The sequence below is a fragment of the Diadema antillarum genome, unplaced genomic scaffold (genome assembly GCF_040938485.1).
Source record: "Diadema antillarum isolate AM-2024a unplaced genomic scaffold, OU_Dant_1.0 seq00001239_RagTag, whole genome shotgun sequence".
NCBI lineage: Eukaryota > Metazoa > Echinodermata > Echinoidea > Diadematoida > Diadematidae > Diadema > Diadema antillarum.
In genome coordinates, this window is record NW_027272026.1 from 420,651 (window position 1) to 439,814 (window position 19,164).

Consider the following 19,164-nt stretch of genomic DNA (forward strand, 5'->3'; position numbering starts at 1 on the left):
CATTTACAAATGTTTTGAGTGTACTGATCGGAATCCGCACAGGCAAGCAATTTGAAATTAATCTGTTTGTGAGAAGCATGATTATATTCCATTTGAAAATGAAGAGTTAGAATTGATAGTCACAGTTTAAATCGGCTACTGAGAACAAAGTCGATAGTGTTCGGTCAGAATGTCGGTAGTCGGAGAGACTGACTGATGACTAGACGCTAGAGCCCCAAACATCTAGTCAGCAGCGTTAACATTAGCCTGCCGTTGGGAAGCAAAACTTATAAACTTATAAAACAACATCACGAATAACACAAGTCACGTCAGTCAGTCAGTACTCTGTTACCTTCTCTATTCTCACATACAGAAAAAAGAGCACATTGTATTTCTTTTTGCTATGCTACGTAATTTGAAACGGTATAGCAGCTCGTCGCGTACAGAACACTAGCAAGACGAATATAAAAATGATTGATTCACGTATTGGGAGGGCATATGCAATACTCTGTCCGATAGGGCGAGAGTGGACTATGTTTCTTTATAAGTATGGTTTGACATATTTGAGGCAATTCAGTCAGTACAATCTGCCCATGAATGCAAATAAATGCGTCCGTTAAATTCAAGATTTCAAAGAAGAGTTCATAATAATATATGTAGGACAATTGTGTCCAGCTGCATTTCCTATAGTTTCTAATGAAATGACTGCTTTAACATTCGTAACTCCTTACACGACCACATAACAAGTACTTGTATCTGCGTTTTAGTACAATAACCCCAAGCCACAGGATTCTGCAGTTATTTCAGCTTTACTGCCAACATCGAATCAATATATAATCAGAGCGTTTGTGAGCTATCCAGTGATCAAAATTATCGTTCATAAATTGTCCATTGAAAGGTATAGGATTCTTCGTCATCAGAGGATTCATCAGGTGATTCCATGACATGCAATCCGATCGATTTTCATTATGTGCCCCGTATAATATCCTCTTCGGTGTCATTGTCTGCTTCGTCCTCAAGATGCTTGGCTCGCGATGTTCAACGGAACCAATCTCGAGAGCGCAGCTCTGGGATTGCATGCGCTTTCGGAAGTGAAGGAGCTTTACCATGTTCAGTGCCTTTCGTTCTTCTCTCGTGTGCGGGATCTCGTATATGAGGTCAGCCTTTAGTTGTGTAGCCCATGACTTGAATGAGGAGACGAGATCCACAGGGTCACAGCTTGATAGTTTTTCTCTGGCTGTACGAAGAGACTCCGACACACGTAACGTAAGCTCTTCATTGGCAGACAACGCCGACCCGACCCCTTGCTGAAAGTCTGACTTCATGGTTGTGATCGAGGAAAGCAGTCGTTCCTTTTGTTCGTCTAACTGCTTCTGGAGGATGTTATACTCCGCCATGACCTCGTCTTCCAGTCGCTGGAACTTTTGGTCTCCCGCTGACCAAATATTCCCCAGGGAACTCCTGTATTCGGTATGAAAGATTTCTTGTTCTTCACCTTGCATGATCAGTACACCCATTTCATCTTCGATAACCCCCACCATTTCCTCTAGTGTCTTGGGCGCTTTTTCATGAGTAGAGTGGTCTTTGATGACACAGTGACTGCACACCAGAACCTCACACTGCTCGCAGTAGTAATTCCTTTCACTTTTGTGATGTCGATCACACATGTTCTCATGTGAAGAGCTGATTGCATGAAGAATATTATTAACCATGTAGTTTGGCTTCAGGGTGTTCTCCAGCTTGCCGATCTCTGTGATATTTCGACAATATGGACACTCCATTTTCTTCTGGCACGATTGTCGCCTATGGGATATAATGTTATTGATGCACGTGTTGCAGAAGGAATGACCACACGGCAGATCTCTTGCGTCCACTATCCTGCCATGACATACTGGACAGGCCAAATGTTCTTCAAATTTGCATGAAGCCATCTAGTCTATAGATTAGGAAACGCAGACGAGATGTGCTTCTACCAGTCTCAGTTCTTTTTCGATGACGAACGTTTAGTGGCTGACTGAAATTTTTACCACTATGATTCATAAGACCGCTGCTGTGAAATCTGCCTCAACCGTCTCTCAATAAAATTACACCGCTCTCCATGTGCGGGGGAATTCCCACGCGGGAATCTTAATGTGTGTAAATAGCTATAGGGGTAGCAAGTTTCAATTAATGCAGTTTGAGTATAGTTAAGCTACGAGTGGTTGTCGTTGCATTTATCTTATGAAATGCCTTGAGGGTTCGTCATGAGGGTGAAAATTCAAATCAAGAATCTTGTTTTTATGAATTATACCTTCGAAAACGTGAATGTTGGTCAGAACATATTGGCACACACGAACATCATTACACACAACAATTTAGTATACAAGGAATACTGTCCCCTCAAATGCCTGTGAATCGATCAAAAATGGTATATTTCGCACTATGAAATCAATTATTATTACGTTGTTATCATGACAGTGCAATACATCATACAAGACGGAGATTTGAGGGTCAGCAAGAATATCAATGCCCATGCATGCTCTCCCAGCCACCTGCCCGCTCCAACACCAATTTAATCGAAATGTATACAAACTTTATAAACAAGTATAAAGGCGTTCTGGAGCTGCTATGTATTTTAAGGATGAAAATGTAACGTTTCAGAGTTACTAAAATCTTGATAACACACACGCACACCATAATGCGCGCAAATCTATACTGGCGTACCACGTTACATAGTGTGTATTGTTATCATCGTGAAAGGTGCTTTAACATCCCTCAGTTCAAGTTTTCGTGTGATCTCCACATCACAACGTCAGTGCCTCCACCTATATTTCCCGGTACAAAGGTCGCAGTGTATAATTGAATAACAGCATTCCTATAACATATCGCTGCGTTGTTTAGTCTCTTTCTCAGGGGACTCTTGTTTCACAACATAGAATATCTATCAAGTTTATGATTTCAATCATCCAGTTACAAAATGATAATAAAATGTGTCCCCATGATAGACATTGCTTATAGGTGAAGTAAAATGTTCGATGTTTTTATGGGGATTAAGTAAATTGTGTATTTAGCTATGAAATCAATTGAATGTGCCCAAAGTGAATCTATACTCATTTTTGAAAATACTTTTGTAATTTTGATTATTATCATTTTTTTTTTTTTTTTTCACTGTGGATGGTGAGATACCCTTTCCCACACTTTGTCCATGTTTAAAACTTTGTTAATGTGATGTCACAAAGCAGACAAAGACAAAAAATCAGACATTGTAGAAATATTCATGCGATTGTGTTTCGAGCCTTTGCATCGCAATTATATACTTGCACTCTACAACTCTTAACCAATGTATTCATTGTTATATATATATATATATATATATAAACTTTGCTCTGTAAAAGTGAACGGTTGAAAGAGCTTACAAATTTTAATGTATTTTAGGCTATTTCAAAATAACAGCATGTTTGACACTCTATGGCAAACTATTTTGAAAATGACGTCCCTGTTTATGACGACATTTTCAAAATAGTGCACTATTTCTGAAATGATGTCACAAAGCAATTGTGACATCACGAAGCATTTATTGCGCGCTACTTACCCATTCCTACGGCGACTTTGCGTAATGTTACAAAGCCACTGTGACATCCGAAAGTCATTCTGACGACACAATACTCATTATTCATTCTTACACCACAAGATGATCATTAGGACTTTCATCTCAATAATCCTAGATCCTTGTTAGCATAAAAATCAATTAGACATCATGATTCTGACGTATGGAAGTCATTATCCGTCAAACTTAAAGGACAAGTTCACCTTCATATACATGTGGATTGAGTGAAGGCAACACTATTAGTAGAACACATCAGCAAAAGTTTGGGGAAAATAGGACAATTCGTTCAAAAGTTATAGTTTTATTAAGTACAAATGTATCTGCGCAGTCACCGCTGAATGAGAAGGCTACTCTCTAAAAATATCGAGTGAAAATATTCACTCTTAAAAGAGTGAATACAAAAAAGAGTGAAATTAGAGTGAAATTAGAGTGAATTTTGGGTGAAAATGTTAATTTTCACTCATTTTGGAGTGACCTCAGGGATCACTCGAAGATTTTTGAGTGATCCCTGAGGTCACCCTAAAACGAGTGAAAATGAACATTTTCACTCAAAATTCACTCCAATTTCACTCTAAATTCACTCTTTTTTGCGTTCACTCTTTTAGGAGTGAATATTTTCACTCGATTTTTTTAGAGAGTACTACAGTTTGTGATGTCACATGCGTACAATAGTATAAGGAAAATAAACAGAGAATTTCACAAAACTTTACTTTTCGAATTAAGTGCACATTCCTTCGACTTGTTACTGACGTATGTTAAGGGTAATATTATTCCCCCTGCCTTCTGAAAGAGAGAAGTCGAGTGCTCTTTTGTTATGCAAGAAAAATTGAAATTTGTTGAATTTCCTTTATTCTTTCTTTATATCGTTGTACACATGTGACATCACAAGCTATATAGTCTTTTCATCCAGCCATGACTGAGCAGAAACTTCAAAAATTCATAACTTTTCAACGGATTGTCGGATTTTCCCCAAACTTTCGCTGATGTGACGTTCTACTAATGTTGCTGCATTCACTCAACCCATAATGTATATGAAGGTGAACTTGTCCTTTAAATCATGAACAGCGCTTTATTCTTTCAAGGTAACCATTAAAATTTTTTTTTGTCTATATATATATATATATATATACATATATATATATATATACATTGAATTGATTCTGTGTCTGACATAGAAATTTGATTTGAAATATTCCATTGGCAACATGGTTTTAATGGCATTATTTCTGAATTCTGTTCGACGATTATTAGTTATACTTACTTTTTGCTAAATCAGATCTGGTATTTTTTTTCCATGATTATGTATTTTTGTGCATTGTTGAAACAATGCTACAAGAAATGAAACAAGGTCATTCATTTTCATTTCATTTCATTTTATTTTATTTTCAACAAAAGTCTGAAGTACAATATAACAATTGCATATACATATGAAATCAATGCTGCTAAGAAAATACAGTCATAATAAGCTAACAGTGATTTCATTGTATTAAAGAAAAGTTGTTGGAAATGGAGGGAACTGTTGAAAAGCCTATCTTGTAAAATACAGACCCGTCATGAGCAATAACTAATAATAATGGGCAAACGTGACTATAAGGCAGATTTTCTGAAAGAAAGGGGTAAGACAGGTAAAAGAAAACAACAAAAAGATCACAGCATGCTCACAACCGAACACATAAATATACACAAAATCTCTTACAAAGACGATACCCATTAAATGAATAAACAGAAAATGCTCCAAGCATGATTAAAATGCACACAGGAAAAAGTGTCAATTAAGGGTCAATAACAACGCACATGAGACCGAGCTCACCGAGGTATAAAAGGAGACTGTGTTATTCGGATGAATCAAGGAAAATAAATGAAAAGAAAGTATGCATAATGATGCAAATTTACTTCTTTCAAAAATCATTTCCCCGTGATAAGGGAATATTGAAAATGCTTAATCTAAAAGAAAAAACGTTAAAACTTCAAGTTTTTTATGCTATTATCAAGAAAATTCCAAAATGTGGTGTCTGCGAAAAAGAATATAGTTTTTGTAAAAAATGGTCCTAGGCAATATACCAGGTGAAATTCAATAGATTGCCTTCTTATGACATGAATGTAGGTTTTGTTTTTGATAAGCATGGAATCAAACACAATGGGAAGGGAAGAGAATGATTTGTTAGTTTGTACGTAACTTGTCCTGAATCTACACGGTAGAAGACATTGAACTTTAGAATCATATTTTCGTGAAATATGACATTTGTATGGCATCTCCATGATTCATTATGAACAATACGAAAAGGTTTTGTGTGTGTGTGTGTGTGTGTGTGTGTGTGTGCAGATATAATATTATTTCTAAATATGTGTCACCTCAGGGAATTTTACCATAATTCAGGTAGGGCAAAATCAGAAGTGAAATATAATATCAGAAGAACTTTTGTTGCGAACAAAATTAAACTTTGTTAATGACACACACATTTCAAGAAATAATGCGGCAATTTGAATCAACGTGTAAATCAGCAAGAATCAAAAGCTAAAAATTTGATTGAAGGCACTTCTTTAACTGTAAGAATTACTTAAATTAAGTGAATTAATTTAATATTTAGTTTTAAAAGATTTATTGCAAATCTATTCCTTCTTATCCATTGAATTGATTATATTCATTCAATACCAAAAGTATCAATCGACATATCAGGATCGCAGTTAGAAGGAAACACATTCAAATCATTAGCTTATAATAAAAGAGAAAGGATGTTTGATGAATTTTTGATATCATCGATATAAGGAACAAATAAAAAGGGTCAATGTAAGCTTCCGTGAGGTACACCACAAGTGGATATCCTGCATTGATAGCTGTATGACGATGCTATATACAAATTGTTTGCAATTAGTAAGATAACTCCTCAACCACTCCAAGGCAGTCTTCGAATATCATAATGGGAGTATTTGTAAAGAAGCTTGTTCTGGTCTATGGTAACGAACCGGCCTTGAAAATGTCCAGGAATACACCTATCACTGCATATAGCATGATAAAAATTATCAATAGCTTTTGAGACTTTATCAAGGAAGGCAATGACTGCGTGAAATTTACATGTATAGTGATTTGCCGAAAATTGAATTGCTTGTCAGAAATAAAATTATGCATGGTAACAAAATTCAAAAGTCTATAAGAACAAACAACTTTTCAAGTACTTTTGAGATAGTAGGTAACAGAAATATTAGTCTATAATTACAAATATATTCTCTATCCCCTTTGTGACAAACTGGAACAACCTTAGATAGTTACATAGCCTCATGGACAATACCATTACTTAGAGACAAATTAGATACGTGTACCAATGGATCAACAATTAATCTATCTTAATCTTTAATATCTATGATTAGCGGGTTTCGAACTCGTAAAGTGCAAGCAAAAAAAAAAACCAAACAAACAAAAGAGAAATAGGAGTAGAGGTTTGTAAGAAATTAAAAAAAAAAAAACTTCTTATTGGTCCGGGAAATATTTTTGGCAAGATGGTTTCCCACATTTCCGAAAAATATTGGTTAAAAATACTACGTGTATAGCTATTGAGGTATCATCATTCAATAGAAACTCACTTTGTCTAATCATAACGATACCGGTCACTTCTTGGCTTTATTAATTTATGAATAGCATTTTAAATGTTTCGGGTGTCATGTTTAAAACAAGAAATCTGATCAGTGAAATATTTTTTTTTTCACAACGTGATATTTTAGTAAGAACATTCTTATATGAAATACATTTATAATGGTAGTCTTCAGTATATTCAATTCTATCTACATAATACAAATCATTGTTGTTGTTGTTGTTGTTTGTTTGTGTGTGTTTTTTTTTGCTTAATTTATCGCAACAAGGACTTGCATATTCATGTGAGCCTAGGGGGTCTTTAGTAATTACCATATTTTTCAAACTAATTGAACATACCTATCCAAAAGGGAAATCGATGTACTCGTTAATAAATCACAGATATCGTTTCGATCCTCAGTATCATATCCTTCATACCAGTCCACTTCAGTGAAACCATCCTGCAGCTGGGCTAAACTATCAAGCGTTACTTTCTGGAAAAACACCATAGGTAAGAGTCAATGTACTGCCAGTTAACAATGACTATTAAAACTGGCAGTGTACATTGTGTGGCAGTTGAATATCAGCCATATTATGTTAGGCGCTGTTGCTTCTATGTTTTTCACGTCCACTTGATCATCAACGATGCACAATATTCTATTCAAAGAATATACCACGAACCACTAGTGACAGCAAGCATGCAGCTTAAACACCCCACATGCACTTTTCGTGGTCATTATCATGTGCAATCACTCACACCTGAGTCAGGCTCCACAAAAAGGCTATCACTCTCCCTATATTGCAGGTAATTTCCACCAGTCATTCTCATTTCTTTTAGAAGTCAAGATGATTCATGTTGTAAGAACATTTTCAGCAAGCCTCGTTTTGAACCTCCAAAACTAAATCCTTAATACCCTTATATACACTCCACAAGATGAGAAGTTTACGATGTTATGGGATGTGCTAACCCAGAGATGCTGAAGTCAATAAGGGCGTGCAATTTTACAGTCCCGTCTGTAGAAATAGAATCAGAGTTATCTTCGTAGTATTAAAACTATAAAAAAAAAGAGACAACTTTCATATCATCGGCCGCCTCGACAAAACCAGCAATAAAGTCACTTGTATGTATCAGGTGTATTAGTCATTGTTTTACAACTTTCCCATTGGTTTGTATAAAAAAGATATCATAATTGACACAGAAAGTCAAGATAATCAGGACATTCGAATTACAGTTTCGTAAGATTACTTTGCTGTTTTGTGTGGTTTTTTTTTTTGTTATGCATTTTTGCCCTATGACGCTTTAAGCATTGAGCCAATAGTAAGCGACACATGTGACGTAGATGAAAAGTAATAGTTTCATCACCATGAAATCAATAAAATTAGTAAAATATGCCAGACAGGTACCGACGCTTTCGAAAATTATTTGAGGATTCATTTCACGGAGTTTTCCGCTTATCCATTTTTTAGCCCTAAAATGAGGTCCGTCATCAAGTTGATTGTCCGCCCCGTCGATTTTCCCGCAAATGCCATTGCTTTGTTGTTGCTGCTGCTGCAGATTGTTTGATTCGCGGTGTCCGATGGAACCAATTCCAAAGGTCCTTCTCTCAGACTGAGCGTTCATTTGCAAGTGCAGATTCTTGATCCTATCCAGTGCCTCTTCTTTTCCCCTGGTGCTGGGTACTTTGTGAACTAGGTCATTACTGGCCAATTTCTGGAATAAGGAGACAATATCAGAGGGACTGCTGGTCCTCAGGTCATCTCTAGCTATGTGAAGAGACTCCGACACACGTAACATGAGCTCTTCGTCCGCAGACAACGCTGAGCCAACCCTTTCCTGAAATTTCGACCTCATGGTTACGATGACGGAAACAAGTTGGTCCTTCTGCTTCTTCAACTGCTTCTTAAGGATGTCGTACTCAGCCATGACTTCGTCTTCCAATCGCTGGAACTCTTGCTCACCCTCTGACCAGATATTCCGCAGGGAACGTCTATATTCAGCATGTTTAATTTCCTGCTCTCTACCGTTAACAATCAAGGATTTCTTTTGCGCTGTAATGATCCCAACCATTTCATCGAGTGTCAGTAGCGATTTTCCATGGTCACAGTGATCTCGAACGGCGCAGTGACTGCACACCAGAACTTCACACTGCTCACAGTAATAGTCCCTTTTACTTGTAGGATGTTGATCACACATGTTCTTACGTCGAGATTTGATGGCATTCGTTACGTTATTCACCATGTAGTTTGGTTTAAGCGTCATCTCCAGATTGTCAATACTTGTCCTATATCGGCAATACGGGCACTCCATTTCCCCCTGGCGTGACTGACGCCTGTTTGATATAATGGCTTGTATGCAGGCGTAACAAAAGGAATGACCGCATGGCAGCTGTCTCGAGTCCGTTATCATGTCGCGACACACTGGACACGTCAAATGATCTACAAATGAATCCATCTTGGCTGAAACATTTGACGCACAGATAAGAACATGTTCTGTTCTCTCTCCCCTTGCCTTTGATCAGAAAGATTCAGCCGCTGGCTGTCTTCATTTGTGCCATCAATGTTTCACAAAATCCTTTCCAGTGGGAATGGAAGCATTACCCTTTTATTGCCAAGGGAAATCCCAACGCATTTCCGTTTGTGTTATTTTTCTCTAAATGGCAAAGATCCAGGAGTTTGTTATGAATGCCAAAGGCCAAAGCTATATCAAAGCTGTTGGGAATACCCAGTTTTGCGATCCCTCAGGTTTCCACATTGTTTCGTATCAAAGAAGTCATCGACGCGGACCATTAGACACCAGAAATGTCACATTAAAGAATCATTTCGTATTTACTTATTGTGGTATTGTTAATGCCGCAAAGCAATGCGCATTTAGTGCCAATTATTAGTAAGTCACAGAGCAAAAACAAGCCATGACATTCATGTGAAGATTGAGGAAGAGAGAGAGAGAGAGAGAGAGAGGGTGAGAGAGAGAAAGAGCAGGAGAGAGGCAGCGAAAGAGAGAACAGGTGTAACCTATGACCCCGTTTACAGTGCATGACCGGGCCGAGCCGCGGCCGAGCCCGGCCTCATTTGCGGTACTCAGTCCCACAAATTTGTCCGTTTATAGTGCCTGGCTCGGCATTTTAATTCAAACTTTTCAATTTTTTTCGCGGTGGCGCTCTGCTTGTAAAGAAATCGGAACTCCGGGGTTAATTACTGTGCAAACGCATCAACAACAATAATCAGTCAGCGCACATAATTTCGCTGAACTTAGATTATTGTTATTCAGCGTCAAACGACGATCCGATGATCATACACAAATAACAACGATGCTGCTACAGTATAAACTTTGATTGACAGTTACGATGTGATGTGACGTAGCTTCACATCGAAGGTTCTTCTACGACAAAGTTAACGTGACTTGACACGACGATGCAACGTGACGTGACGATGACCTTATGCGACGTGGACGTGACGACGTGAAGACGCGACGGTTTACAACTGGGAAACAAACGACTATTATTGGGAGCGCGCCGGTCGCAATTTGGTACCGCATTTGGCCCAGTTTGCGCTCACAGTAAGAAAAGGCCGGGCTCGGCCGCGGCCGAGCCGCGGCCGAGACTACCTCCAGAGATTGGCCAAATGCGCGGCCGGTTTTGGTACCGCCGGGCCGGGCTCGCCCTTTCGCTCACTGTAAACGGGGTCAAAATGGCAAAGCTATAATTGTGCCACTGATGATTAAAACCTTGTTTAACATAATTATTACTTTAAAATATATGCGTAGACCGTAGGCAGGAATAAAACATGTATAAACAGCTTTGAGTATCTATAGTTGCTCCAAGCCTTTTCCTTTATACTACCCTGTTTTTTATTTCGATGCCTGAGCTGTTTTTGAGAACGAATTGTCTCAGGGCAGGGAGGTGGGGAGAGACACCTCTCTGCTCAGTGGTATGACTTGTTGCAGCTTTTTAGATTTTCTTTGGCGAACACGCTTCGTCATGTACATACATACGTATTGCGCAAGTTTGGTGGCCAGCAAAAGATCCGCCACTGACGCCTAACCGCCATTTGGAATAGTTTTGGAAAGAATTGAGGAACCTCGTTCCAATACTTTTGTGGATAGTAATTTTCCCCTCACCGCAAACCGGCCGACAACGGCAAATTTTCAAGGATAATGAGACCCAAAAATGCATGCTGATTGAGTGAATGGAACAATATTAGTAGAATACATCAATGATAGTTTGAAGAAAATCCATTCAAAAGTTTTTAATTTTAAAAGTGAAGAGTTTGTTTGCAAAAACCGATAAGTCAATATTTGCCAAATGGAGATATTTACGATTAAAGGTCAAGAAAAATAAAGAGAATAATTTAAAAAAAATTGCTTCTTTTGACCGTAACTTCAAAAATGTGCCTTTATATGTAGTGACCAATATATCATTCAAAAGGTATTATTTTGTACTTTATGACAGAAACCGTACTTACAAATCTTCAAAAATGGACTTATCGGTTTTTGCAAACAAACTCTTCAAGTTTTGGTGATGAGACCGATGGATCAGGAGACTACTTCGGAGCTTGCGACATCTATGGACTACCATTTAAAGAGAATATGAAGAAAATTCAAAATTTTGTACACTTTTCTAGCATAATGAAAGAGCACTAGACTAACCCCTTTCATAATGCTGGGAGGAATAATTATTACCCTTGACATCATAATGGAATGATGTTTTGTGGAATTTTCCTTATATTTTCTTTATATTGTAGTGCATAATATGTGATGTCATGATCTGTAGTAGGTCTTCTGATCCAACTGTCTCGTCAACAAAATGTAAAAAAAAAATAAAAAAAATAATTTGAACGGATTGTCCGATTTTCCTCAAGCTGCCACTGATATGTTCTACTAATATTGCTGCATTCACTCAATCCACATGTATATGAGGGTTAATTCCTCTTTCAGCATCGATGGCACTGAGGTGGAGTATGATCCCAGACAAAGGAGTAGACAGGTGGTAGACGGTACCCACCTCTCGCCGGGGGATCCCGGGAAACCACATTTGGTGTCGTGTTTATTTTCAGCATCATTTGCAGTCATCGCCACAGGTAGAAAGTGCGTTCCATTTGGACTTCAGGACCTCGCGTAAGCGTTCAACCTTGGCGTTCAACAAGTCATTCACGTAGAATCGAAGTGAGGATGTAGGGAGCCTTACCTGCGGCATAGTAATGGTGTGAACTTGGTCAATAAATATTGTGCACATGCATATGGTGTGACGATGGATGTAGGCCTACATGTTCCATAAATCTGATGTCAACTGTGTGAATTTGACATAGTTTTACAAGGCTGTGTTGCACGTGGGTGTGGATCATTACAGGATCCTAACGTACGGTGTTGAAGTACGAGTGTTTTTGTCATGGAGAATGATCATTACAGCATCACCATACCAGGGGGCATTTCATGAAGCGTTTTGGTCGGATATTTTCCTGACAAACTGTTACAAGCTACTAAAATCCTTGCATCTGATTGGCTGAGAGCAGATTTGTCTGACATCCTTGTCGGACAAAATGCTTCATGCAAAATGCCCTCCAGGTAGCATGAACGAGTAGTAAGACATACGCTTAAAGATAGTAAAAAGTTTTGGTACCTCAAAAGTTTCCCTGAATTAACTAACACTGTGAGACTTACTCGCCCCAAAGTGCTATCATGTCTTAGTAATCATGCAATTAACTGCGACCAGCAGCCCCATACGCATAGCGACCAGCAGTCCCATACGCATAGCGTAATCGGGCTTCGCATTGTAGCATTCAGGATTATGACAGATTTAGTATCGCAGGATAAATGTCAACTTAAAATCCCAAAAATTCTTCAATTTGAAGACTTACCAATTAAGGTGACGTATTGAAAACAGGCTTCGGGCAACGTTTGGTTCTGCCTATAGTCCCTTTCTGTTCGAATTGATGACTGAATGTGACTCGGTCGAGAGGACCTTGGGAGAGCTACCATACACTGAATACTACAGCCAGTGCATGCAAACACATCACATGCGCACAAATTTCAAATCCATCAACGAATAAGATGTTTGTGTGCGCAGGCGCTGGCCGTAGTAGTCAGTGTAGTAACTCTCCCAAGGTCCTCTCGACCGAGTCACATTCAGTCATCAATTCGAAAAGAAAGGGACTATTGGCAGAACCAAACGTTGTTCGAAGCCTGTTTTCAATACTTCAACTTAATTGGTAAGTCTTCAAATCGAAGAAATTTTTGGATTTTAAGTTGCCATTTACCCGCGATACTAATTCTGTCATGATCCTGAATGCTATAATGCGAAGCCCCATTACGCTATGCGTATGGGGCTGCTGGTCGCAGTTAGCTATGCGTACAATGCGCTGCACGCTGCTGGTCGCAGTCAGTGGTTTCGTACAATATTTATCGACGCTGTACGGCGACGGCTCTGGTACGAAACCATTATTGCATGATTACTAAGACATGAGAGCACTTTGGGGCGAGTAATTCTCACAGACAACGTACTTTAACGTGAAACACAAACCAAGACAAGGAAATTCAGGGAAACTTTTGATGTACCAAAACTTTTTATTATCTTTAATGTTGGAATGAAGTAAATAGGGCTCTATAAACTTCCGTAGAATTGTGGACACGCCGAAAGTTTGGATTTCTGAATTTCAAAATAAATCAGAAAAGGATTCCTTTCATGGTGAGATAGGTTTCAAATCAACACCCCCCACCCCCACACACACACACCCACACACACCCACACACACCCACACACACACGCAATTTCTCCTTTTAAAGCAGAGATGCATATTTCGCAGTATATGACGCTGGATGAGTTAGTTCCTTCTGAGTTGAAACGTGGCATTGTACTTTCTTGGCCACTTGGGGTCATGAGTTCACGATTTTTTTAAATATTTGTAAATATTGCCCCTTTCCTGTAATTAAGTGTAAATGATTCCACGATGGAATGGCACGAGCGTGACAGCGAGAATCCCCACCCCGAAAGATAACCTACTCGGCCGCAAAACTGAACTTTTTTTTCAGACAAGTGTCGGAGTTATAATATTCTTTGGGCATAACTTCACTGTGCGCTGCTGTGATGACAATGTGCTGAACAAAAGACATTGCACTAAAACATGCAAGTCATGTTCTGTTTAGGGGGAGATGCATTTCAGTGCCTATCAGATTGGCTGTGATTGACAAGCAATGTCATTTACAATATATTTCGAGTTTTTTTTGTGGGCGTAACCAAATAATCCGCAGAAAAGCAGATTTTTCTTAATGAAATGTGTGGCACATTATCATTAAGATTTTTTTTTTCTTCGGCCATGTCAGTGATTAACAGGGTATTAAAAAACAATACAAGTCAACATGCATTTGCAGTTCTTAGTTCCTTTAAGACATGCTGATACCATGTAGACCGTTGTGTTCATTAATGGGATTGATTATTCGAATAAGAGTGAAAAGGATATCTATAAGGTGGGGGAAAAACAACAGGAGGTATTCATTAACTAATGTTTGGAATGTGCTGATTGGAATCCGCAAGAGCGAACAATTAGACTGTTTGTGAATGTGAGGAGCATATTGAATTTCAAAATGAAGATTTGGAGTTGATGGTCACAGTTTTAAGGATTAGAGTAAGCAACTTTCATTGCTGGTATATAGAAGAAGATGGAATAAGGTCTAGAGTCCAAACATATTACCAGTTATTATCACGTTAATATATAATCCTCATGACTAATTTCATTCGGTACGTGAATGTTGCTTTAGAGATTTTGACACTATTTTTTTTTTCGAGACGTTCTGTTATTATCTTAAGGTTCAAGAGCCCATGTATAAATTAGGAACATGACTTTATGCCTGTTGCTTTTTGGAAAGGATCAAGCGAACAAGGTGTTCTTTTTATTCCAGGTAATTATTTGTATTTGAAAATAAATTGGCTAAGTACTGAACACACACACACACACACACACACACACACACACACACTCATTTATATTTATTACCATCCATATATTCGTATTCATACACTAGAATCTTTAACTCTGAACTTTTGGTTGCCCGAAAAAAGAAAGAAAGAAAGAAATGTTTTATAGCAGCTCGAAGCAAAGGAAACATCAAAATCCATTTCGAAAAAGAATATTTTTTCAAGTTTTCAACGCTTTTCCAAACCACCCGCCCACTGCTAGTTTCGAGGCAAGTATAATTATATGATGTATTGTATGTACACACACACACACACACACACACACACAAACACGCGCGCGCACACACACACACACATACTATACATAATCATGTACATATTTATACATGAGCGTACGCCATGACATTTCTGCCATGTATCAGTGATTTGTTGAATAAAGATACCATTGATAATAATAATAATAATAATAACAATAATAATAATAATGATGATAATAATAATAATAATGATAATGATAATAATGATAATGATGATAATACACCACTGATATCATCATTTGTCGAGACGTCATAATCAACACTTTGTCCACATACATGTATGTTTGCTTTAGCAATTCATGGCTCTCCTGGTTTAATAAGTGATTCCTTGGGAAGTTTCATTAAGGCAGCATAATCAAACATATCATACAACAATGGGTGTGATGGGTAGTTGAATGGAGATGTGAAGTATTTAACGTGGTTAATTAAGGTGAAATTCAAGCCTTAATGGCGTGCAGTGACGAAGTAAATTATTACAGAGTAAAGAGGGGAAATCGTTTACTGTAACAATGGAAAACTATTTGCAATTTTGATGTATTTGTATATGCTACAGGAACACGAGCACTTACAACTCAATCATCTTGTGTATACTTGCCTTGTTTTACACTGAATATGCACTGACATCTCAAACTACTCAACTTACCAGTGGTACCACAATAATGGCAATACATAAGGAATGATATTTACAGTTTATTAGACAAGTTATTGTATAGCCCTTTGATTCTTTGATATTAACTCCATAAGCTGTAAAGCTTCAATCTAATTACTCGTTTTCCTATTATGGCGTAAGACCCCATTCTATCTAGTGCGACCAAACAACGCATGACTTCTACAAGTGTTGCAAACATGCAATGCATATCATGCGCTTGTGAAATCTCGTAAAAAATATATAATGTATTCTTATTCTTTTTATATAAATATGTTAAAAGGTTTTATTCAAAATCCGCAGCAATCTGCAGAAATTGTACGTGCCTTAATTCCAGCAAACACCGTATCCTACACTGTTCTAGGATTATGTTTTACATCACATATTGTGTATGAGAGGTTTCATTTTCTCAAAATCTCCCTGACGTGCCTGAGCAAAATCTACATCATCATAAAAATGTCTTCTACAAGCATGACAAGGGAAATCAAATGAAGCAGTGTTGACTATCAATGTGCCAAGTGCTCTGAATCCAGCAGAGGGTGACACGACATTTCCCCCTGCGACAATTATAGCTCCAATCCTATTTTTTCCGAGGACTTAGGTTTATAGAGTAAGGGTTGTGATAGGATTTTCGGTTAGGGTTACGTTTGTGGGTACAATCAATGTCTGGCGTAGCGTGCATATCTTTTATAGGAGCAATTGTTGCAGGAGCAAATATCATGGAACCCCAGCAGAGTCCCCACTTGGCAGTCACTCTTACATGCATGGTCAAGCCTGTTTGCACCTCTGTGATGAACCTAAAGGCAATCGCTTCCCTACAAATATGACAAATACGTTGAGACTATAAATCTATACAATGCATTATACAACGTCACTTCCGATGATTTTTCTTTATTACGAACAAAATAATGGAATCATTTATCACTTGATACGAAAAATAATGTATGAAAAACCATATTGCCCCAAGCGTTTATCTTAGTTAATTAAGGGAACTTCTTATTGATGAAGGGGTGCGTTCGAGCGCTCTCCTAAAGCGAACTGTGCCGTACCGTACCCGCGCCAGAGGAGCGCTCTATGGAGCCGGGATTTGTAAAAATGCCGGGTTTTGTAAAATCGCCGGGATTTGTAAAAACGTCTTGCCGGGATTTGTAAAAACGCCGGGAATTGTAAAAGCGTCTCGCCGGGAAATGTAAAAACGTTCAATTTTGCCGGGAATTGTAAAAACGCTGCCGGGAAATGTAAAGATCATGTAATTCAACGGTATTACAAACCAATTGTATATAGATAATCCTGATAATTTTCCTGTAAACTCCAAAAAGGATTTTTCATTAAACTTGGCAGGTTTTTACATTGATTTTCTACATTTTCAGCATCTTCTGAAAAATCTATATGACGGATTTTCACCAAACTTGGCAAATGTTATCTTTACGGTGATATGATTTTGATTTGTTAAAATGATCCCCCCCCCCACCCCGACACACACACACACCGATGAAGGGTGGGGGTTGATGCCTCTGAGTCTCTAGAGTCTTAAATTTTCATCTTCTCAGTCGAACAGAAAAAGATAGAGCTAAAGTTAGAGCTATGGAGACATTCATGACTGAAATTTCATGTTTGATTATGGCGGATTCAGGGGTGCCCTGATGAGGATGGGGTGGGGGTGGGTGGGGTTGAGGGGAATGAGGGGAATTTTCTACATTTTCAGCATCTTCTCGCAAAATCTATTACGGATTTTCACCATACTTGGCAGATAGTATCTTTATGGCGATAAGAACTTAATTAGCGGGGGGGGGGGCTAATTTTAGCAAATTTAGAGCATATCACCATAAAGATGCTATTTGTCAGGTTTCGTGAAAATCCTTCACAGATTTTTTAAGAGGATACTGAAATTCCCCTCCTCCCCCTCCCCCTTCCGAACAGGGCCCCCTGGATTCGCATTAATCAAACATGAAACTTCAGTCATTAACGTTTTCATAGCAATAACTTACCTCTATCTTGTTTGGTTCGACTGTAAAGAAGATGAAAAATTTTAGACTTTAGGGACTATAAGGCTTCGATTCCCCCCCCCCCCCCCCCCCGAAGGTGGGGGAAGGGGGACTTATTCAAACAAATTAAGATCATATCACCATAAAGATATCATCTGCCAAGTTTGGTGAAAATCCGTTTTGGACAATTGTTGGAGTTTACAGGAAAATCATAACGGTAAAGTTTCATGAGCAAATTTGTTAGACATCGAAATTATCTATTGGTTTATGATACCGTTGAAGTACATGATTTTTACATTTCCCGGCAGCGTTTTTACAATTCCCGGCAAAACTGAACGTTTTTACATTCCCCGACGAGACGTTATTACAATTCCGGCGTTTTTAAAAATCCCGGCAAGACGTTATTACAAATCCCAGCGTTTTTACAAAACCCGGCATTTTTACAAATCCCGGCTCCACACGCTCGCACGTTCCCAAAGTGTACCGGACCGTTACGTACTCTACCGAGCCAACAGTGGACCACTTCCCGATGTGCTCCAAAAGCGTACCAAAGCGTACCAAAAGTTCGTTGTAAAGCATGCGAGTATCATGCGCATACGTCACATCATTCTCTTTGGAGAAAGCTGTAATAGTGGGGCAGATATGTGAAAAAGATGCTCACATCCATTGGAAATTAAGAAATTTTGCATATAGAGGTAATTTGGGGCACTGATAAAAAAATTGCCGGATCCCAGAAATCTGACCACGGGGTTGGCCGCCATTTTGAATTCCAATATGGCCGCCGTCACAGATATCTATCTTCAGTTCTGAATGACGCAAGCCATTGAAACTAGATACATAAAAGCGTGGCGATATGATGACTTCAATAACAGACTTATTTGATATATCTGACACGCTGCACGGCAACCAATTGAATTTTCCTACATAGTTGCCATGTTGGAGTGTTGAAAATCGCTATCTCTTGTTTGTAAATTAGACTACCTGATTGAGCGCGCGTTTGTTACTGATTGAGTGCGCGCTGCTGTCTTTACATTGTGACGTCAGTGAAAGGTGCATCATGCTTCATTTTTGCTGTACTTTTTGGCATGCCCGTGAAAGTTAGTCGAGATGTTTGTCTTCGCAGCCATATTGGAATTCAAAATGGTAGCCATTCGATGTTTGTCACACACTTCAAATTAA